The sequence below is a fragment of the Rana temporaria genome, chromosome 4, assembly GCF_905171775.1.
Source record: "Rana temporaria chromosome 4, aRanTem1.1, whole genome shotgun sequence".
Lineage (NCBI taxonomy): Eukaryota > Metazoa > Chordata > Amphibia > Anura > Ranidae > Rana > Rana temporaria.
In genome coordinates, this window is record NC_053492.1 from 1,510,148 (window position 1) to 1,518,411 (window position 8,264).

The following is an 8,264-nucleotide window of genomic DNA, read 5'->3' on the forward strand; positions in this document are numbered from 1 at the left end:
CTCTCAGGTTTCCACTCTGAATATAGAATAAAAATGACATCAATGGTAACAATGCAGATAATGTACAGATCCTAATGATACTATCAGTGATTGTTCCTCATCTACCTGATGATGGTGGGGGATGGTGTGACCTTCCTGTGTGGAATCCCGGGAATACAGAGGACGGGGACATCTCTCTGGTGGGTTCCCATTACTGGATCCATCTGTAGGAAACACACACTCTGACTGAATACATTGTTTCTATGTGTTTATCAGATGATGGGGGATCTAGGTGGAGCCTCCGTACTGCTCTCTCCTTTACAATAAAGTCTCCTCTTACCCGGTGATGTGAGGGGCGGCTGATTGTCCATCATGACGTCCTTGTAGAGATCCTTGTGTCCTTCTAAATACTCCTACATAGGGAAATAGACAGTGATATCTCCTGATACTTACAAAGATAAAGTCATCATCCAGACACACCCCTTGTGTTGAACCTTCACAGACATCAGGAATAGTTATTTCCTCCTCCATAAAGATTATAAAATCAAAAACAAGTATCATAAGTCCACCTCTAACTAAAACCCCCAACCCGTATTACCGTATAATCTGTTAGTATAAACTGAAATGAAGAGAATGTTCCGGCCTTGTAAGTGGGGGAATGTTCTGACCCTGAAGGGGTTAATCTAGGTCTCCACACTATATATGTGTGTATCATCATCTGCTGGAGATAAAAGACGTCACAGTGACTATGGAGGAAGAGGACGGACATGACGGGGGATTACTGGGTGTAAATAGAAGATAAGATCTTATTACCTCCTCTGCTGCCGATTCCAAAGATGTCTCCTCACTACTTCCTCCCGACTCACCTCTCACCCGAAACTTCCTGTCTGTCTCTGACATCACTTCCTGTCTTCCATAGAGACTTCTACTCTCTATGGTAGAAGTGAGATCACCATCTTGTGGAGATCAGAGGAACTGCAGCCCAAAGAAACGTCTCATAGGTGTCCTTTTATGAAAGTGTGGTAAAATACCGCTATTCAGTTCCCAGGCATTCTCAGGGGAGATCGCTCTCCTCTGAGTGCCTGTTTATGAAGCTTTGTAGATCGATTCTAATGTTGAGATGAAGAGCGATCTACAAACGGCTGGAAACTCCTGAGAACTGCTTCTCTCACTGTAATCTCGCGTGATGTAGCGGGATTACAGTATGAGTATACTGTCCTCATACACGTTAGCACGGTGTGTAATCTGACATGTAGCTAAACCGATCCCGTATTCAAGAAGAGAAGAAATTGTACTGCTTTAACTTCCTCTTTTATTGATAGTAGAATGACAGGAAAGCGGTGAAACTACAGAATAAAACAGTAGCATTTAGAACATATCTAAGGTACATGGACTAAGACACAGAATATATCTGCAATGCATGCAGCACATGGCAATACGAATAATAGCAACTAGCTATGAGAGACTAGTAACACATTTAGGCTAAGATAAATGTCACAAGATAGTGACCTTACCGACTATGCTTGAAAACAGGCTCAATAACTGGCTGATGAGGTAGGAACCAAGGGATGAGGATTAGGCTCCTGAGACAAGATGGTGACTGCATGCTGTATAAGACAGGACTGAGGAGAAGAAGCAGGAAGTTCCCACAATACCTCTGGTGGCTCCCACAATACATTGCAAAAACGAGACTAAATGCAATTCTGAACTGGTCAGTAGATGGTGCTGTTGCCACACAATAATAAAGTAAATGAATTATAAGACAGGTAAAAAGAATGCAATGTCAACTAATAACATACAAACAACTGGACCTGTATCTAGGGACAGAACACTCCCCGCTTGACGTCAACCGACGTCATTATTGTATTCGTTGGGTGTAAACAGTAGAACGAGTTCTCCTACTGGTCTGAGAAACAATTTGGTTTCTCCCTGTCTGCGTATTTTCAGTTCTACTTTACGTGTAATTCCGTCCTTACTTGGGAATGTCTTAGTCACAAGACCTAACGGCCACTCGTTTCTTCGTGACTGGCAGTCTTTCATTAGGACTACATCGCCGGGCTGGAGGTTAGGCTTGCTGGTTTGCCACTTTCTCCTTGGTTGCAGAGTGGGAATGTATTGCTTTTTCCACTTATCCCAGAACGAGTTTGAGAGACTCTGTACTTGTCTCCATCGATTTCTGTAAAGATCTTTGGAATTAAATTCTCCAGGAGGAGCACAAATTTGTTCAGTCTTTTGTGTAAGCAGTGTGGCAGGTGTAAGAACTGTTGGGTCATCAGGATCGCTAGAAATCGAAGTTAGCGGTCTAGCATTTATGATAGCCGATACTTCCGCCATGAAGGTAGTCAGGCTTTCATGAGTCAACTTTGAAGATCCTTCTTGTAAGAAGATTGAGTCAAGGATTCTCCGTGCGATGCCTATCATCCTCTCCCAAGCACCTCCCATGTGTGAAGAGTGTGGTGGGTTGAAGGTCCAGGTGCAGCCTCGCTCACTGAGGTATCTTTCTATGTTGTTGACATCTAAGTTGGAAGAGAGTTGTAGTTCTCTCGCTGCTCCGACGAAGTTTGTGCCTCGGTCAGAACGAATGTGTTTGACAGGTCCCCTGATGGCGATGAAACGTCGGAAAGCATTAATGAAACAGGGAGTATCCATTGATTCAATTACTTCAATATGGACAGCTCTGATGGACAGACAGGTGAACATAATCGCCCAACGTTTTCCATGCGCACGGCCTCCTCTGGTTTGACGGACAACAACAGGCCAAGGACCAAACACGTCTAAGCCAACATTAGTGAAGGGTGGATCCGTACTTAGTCGGTCATACGGGAGGTTTGCCATCTTCGGTGGTTGCGACATACCACGAAGTTTCCGACAGGTAACACATTTAAATACGAATCTGCATACACATCTTTTAGCTCCAACAATCCACAGTCCAGCCACTCTTAGAGCTCCTTCTGTGAACAGCCGACCTTGGTGCTTTGTCTGTTCATGGTGGTGTTGCACGAGCAGAGTGGCTATATGATGCTGTCCAGGAACTATCACAGGGTGTTTCTCTTTTAGGTCCACATTGGCTTCCCTAAGACGTCCACCTACTCTCAAGAGCCCATCTTCATCAATCACTGGGTCAAGTTTCCTTAAAACACTTCCTTTGGGCACGGATCTTTGGCTGACTATACAGTCGATTTCCGTTGCATAGGTTTCACGCTGTACAGCTCGGATGATTACATTCCTTGATCGCTCTAGCTCAAGAGCTGTGTAGACACGTTTACAATGATGCCAGCCTCTACAGGTATTTTTATCTGCCGATGAGGTCGCTTTGTACGACCGAACAATATGAGTCAGACAAGTGATGGCATGGACAAGAGATATCCAAGTAGAAAACCTATTGAATCTGTGGGATTTCAGGTCGTGGTCCAAAGTCTCTGTATGTAGCGCAGACACCTGAGGACGTATCTCAACATCGGTATGCGGGTCTACTAGTTCAAACATGGCAGTTTCTGTTGTGTTGGGCATCGGCTTATACAAAAAGGTGGGGCCTGTAAACCAAATTGTATCCTTGAGATGGTCAGCAGCGACGGATCTAGTTGCTAGGTCCGCAGGGTTGAGATGTGTAGGTACATGTTTCCATTGTTCAGGAGAGGTAGATCTTCTGATCCTTAGAACTCTGTTGTTGACGTAGACATAGAAGCGTCTAGCTTCATTACAGATATATCCCAGTACTATCTTGCTATCTGTATAGAACTCTGAGTCTTTAATCTCTAGGTCCATTTCTACAACGATGAGTTCGGCCAACTCCACCGCTAACACAGCGGCACATAGTTCCAGGCGTGGTATGGTGTGTTCCTGGAGTGGCGTTAGTTTCGCTTTACTCATGACGAATCCTACATGACAATGTCCGCTGGTATCTATTGTCTTCAAGTAAGCTACAGCTGCAATTGCTTTGATTGAAGCATCGCAGAAAACACACAGTTTTTGAGTCTTAACCTTGGTAGTTGGTACAGAAACATATGGACGAGCTATGTGAAGATTGGATAAGGCTGTAAGGGAATTCTTCCAGGCCATCCACGTGGTTCTTTCCTTCATGGGAAGAGGAGTATCCCAGTTCGACCCTTCTCTGGTGAAGTCTCTTAACATAGCTTTACCTTCGATGAGTATAGGAGCTGCAAATCCTAGTGGGTCATATAAACTGCTTATGGCTGACAGTACTCCTCTGCGAGTAAAGGGTTTTTCTTCTCTGTTAACCTGGAAAGTGAAGGTATCAGCTTTTATATCCCAGAGTAGGCCAAGGCTCCGTTGCATCGGAGGCGAGTCAAAGCCTAGATCTAAGTCCTTCAAGTCTTCACAATGGTCTTGAGAAGGAAAGTCTTCCATCAATTTCTGGCTGTTAGAAGCGATCTTGTGTAGCCTCAGGTTAGACAGAGAGAACATCTCTTGGGTTCTTTTGAGGAGACTGATTGCAGTCTCATCTGAGGGCATTGATTTCAGACAGTCATCCACATAGAAGTCTTTCTCTACAAAGAGTCTGACGTCCGCTCCATACTTTTCTTCTGCTTTCTGAGCTGCGCGTCTCAATCCATAGATGGCGACTGCAGGAGAAGGACTATTGCCGAAGATGTGAACTTTCATACGATACTCTGTAACATCTTTAGAGGGATCGTTGTCCTTGAACCATAGGAATCTCAAGAAATTTCTATGTTCTTTCTTAACTAGGAAGCAATGGAACATCTGTTGGATATCAGCTGTGAATGCAATGGAGTCTCTGCGAAAACGGAGAAGCACTCCTATGAGCTTGTTGTTTAGATCTGGGCCTGACAGCAAAACGTTGTTCAATGATACGCCTTCATACTTGGCGCTTGAGTCAAACACCACTCTGATCTGACCTGGCTTCTTCGGGTGATACACCCCAAACATGGGCAGGTACCAGCGTTCTTCCGATTCTTGAAGTAAATGTGCTAGTTCTGCATGACCATTCCGGAATATCTTTTCCATGAAGGTAAAGAAGTGATCTCTCATCTCAGGTTTGTTTCTCAGGTTGTGCCTGAGAGAGACAAATCGTTTGAAAACTTGCTCTCTATTATTGGGTAAGCGCTGTCTTTGAGGCTTAAAGGGTAGAGGTGCAACCCAGCTTCTTGCTTCGTCCTGCACCATGCCGTGCTCCATTATATCTAGGAACAGTCTATCTTCGAATGACATCGCCATACGATTGTCCTCTTTAGTCTTGCGGAAGACTGTGGATCCTAGGTGGTCTTGATTGACATCCCAGATGAAGTCATCGTAGGCAGGACCTGCAAGAGCACCTAATGATGAAGTGCTTTGAGGCAGTTCCTTAATGAAAAGGTGATTTTCACATGGTTGTAGGAGAGATGGGCGTCCATTCTCAAGTGTACTGGTAAGCATGCTGTTGACAGTTGTTGGTCTGTGTACACCTCCCAAACATACTTCTCCTACAATGACCCATCCTAGGTCGAGCCTCTGGGCGTATGGAGCATTGTGAGATCCATTGATCTGCTGTCTAACTTTGTGGACCTGTAAGATATCCCTCCCGAGGAGTAGGACTATCTGAGCTTCGGGATCAAGGTTCGGGATCAGGTGTCTTATACGCTTCAGGTGAGGGTGATGCTCTGCTACTTCTGGCGTGGGTATCTCAGACCTGTTGTCAGGAATCTGGTTACATTCTAGGATAGTTGGTAAAGGCAGACGCACTTGACCATCACTGGATTCAATTATGTAGCCGCTTGCCCTCCTTCCGGCTGTTTCCACAGTACCAGCACAAGTTCTTAGAGAGTAGGGGGCACCGGGTCCTCTGATGTGGAAGCTATCAAAGAAGGCAGACTTCGCTAACGACTTGTTACTTTGATCGTCTAGAATTGCGTACACTTTGATGGCTTTGTCTCGGTTGTCTTCTGGGTAAACCCTCACTAGGGAGATTTTAGAGCAGGATCTGCCTCCTCTGAGGTCTCTGCAAACCTCTGTACATTTAGAAGTAACTGCCAAAGTGTCAGTATTCTCTTCTTTTCGCTCCCCGCTTTGCTCTTGGGTTTGGGGTGAAGCCCACGGTGGTGGCCCAGGGTGTAGAGCTGTGTTATGATCTGTGCTGTCACATTCTGCACACTTTGCACTAACCTCACAGTCCCTGGCGAAGTGCGAAATTGAAGAGCAGCATTTAAAGCAGATGTTGTTCTCCTTGAGGAAGGTCTTGCGGTCTTCCAATGACTTTGCTCTGAAGGTTCTGCACTTAAGTAGGGAATGAGGCTTCCTGTGTAAGGGACACTGACTGCTCGGGTCCTTGGGTTTGTCTCCTCTTTGATAAGAGCTGAACCTTTTATGGACTGAACCTGTGGAAGAAACGTTAGTTTTGTGGACCTCTATCATAGCTCTACGTGGTTTACTGACTGAAGGGGTGGCACATGACATCATGAAATCAAAGCTAGGATCATTCCTAATTTTTGCTTGTTCAGAGACAAAATCTACAAACACATTAAATGGAGGAAATGGTACATTATAAGTCTGTTTATACCGAGAACCATGCATGACCCACTTCTCCTGCAGGTTGTATGGGAGCTTCTGGACTATGGGATTCACCCCTCTAGCAGTGTCAAGGAATGCCAATCCTACCAGATCCCCTTCTGCCTTTGCTACACTCAGCTCCATTAGTAAGTCACTTAAATCTCTAAGCTTTGAATAGACTTTGTTTGCTATTTTGGGAAAGTCCTCAATTCTCTTGAATAAGGCATTTTCTATAACCTCTGCTGCGCCATACATCTCATCAAGTCTATCCCAGACCCTTTGTAGACCAACATCTGGATAATTTACATTGATGTCTCTAATCCTTTTAGCGTGTTCGGCAGACTCATTTCCCAGATAACTCACCAAGACATCCAGTTCCTGACTATATGACAGATTTAAGTCTCTCATGGTATTTTGGAAGGAAGCTCGCCAAGCTCTATAATTCTCAGCGCGGTCGGTGAACTTTACAAGTCCCTTGATGACAAGCTCATGTTGAGCAAGGAACCTTGCAATGTCCATAGTGGCTTGATTAGCGCTGGGACCGGCTGGTGTTGTGTTGTCAGAGTGAATGTGTGGTGCACGGCCATACCTGTTGGAAGTCTCTGGTTTAACCGGATCTGTGTAATAACGTTCTGAAGCGAAAGGCATCTTTCTTAGCAGGGGCCGATTTCTGATTCTCTGTTCTGGAGAGACTTCGATGTAGCTGGTTTCACTCTGATGAGTATTCTCTAGTTTGGTGCAAGGAGACTGATAGTCGACTTTCTGATGATCCGGATAAGCATGTTGGCTTGGCTCGTCAACAGACTGCTTTGTATTAAGCTGTGGAGCTGGGTTGTCATCTGGCTTGGAATGCTGATAGAAGTATTGTGAAGTTCGCTGTTGTGGATCTTGGGATTCAAGTCCTGGATGGACGATGCTGCGATGACTCTTGGTTTCCTGAAGTTCCGTGGCTTCCAGAAATTCTGCTTCTGCGATGGCGGCTGCTGTTTCTTTATCTGCAGCGAGTTTTTCTAGAGTAACTTCAAGTTGCGCTTTCTCCATATCCAGAGAAGCTTTCTCCATCTTTAACTGCATCTCTTGTTCTGTGAAGCTGGATTTTGCCTTTGCAGCTTCTGCCTTTGCACGGGCAATGGCGGCGGCTTCTCTGATTGATGTCCTGCTAGAGCCACTTATCTGAGACCTTGTCTTGAGTGAAGATGCCCGACTACTAGACATGTTGCGACTGTTAGGAGACCGCTGCGACATCCGTATGCAGGCTCTGCGTGGATAATGGTGGGCTCCGTGTTGTGACTGTTAGGAGACTGCTGCGATATCCGTATGTAGGCCCTGCGTGGATAATGGCGGGCTCCGTATAGTCTAATCGTCTGAGCTTATTCTCAGCAGTCGTTTCACTATACTGTCCTCATACACGTTAGCACGGTGTGTAATCTGACATGTAGCTAAACCGATCCCGTATTCAAGAAGAGAAGAAATTGTACTGCTTTAACTTCCTCTTTTATTGATAGTAGAATGACAGGAAAGCGGTGAAACTACAGAATAAAACAGTAGCATTTAGAACATATCTAAGGTACATGGACTAAGACACAGAATATATCTGCAATGCATGCAGCACATGGCAATACGAATAATAGCAACTAGCTATGAGAGACTAGTAACACATTTAGGCTAAGATAAATGTCACAAGATAGTGACCTTACCGACTATGCTTGAAAACAGGCTCAATAACTGGCTGATGAGGTAGGAACCAAGGGATGAGGATTAGGCTCCTGAGACAAGATGGT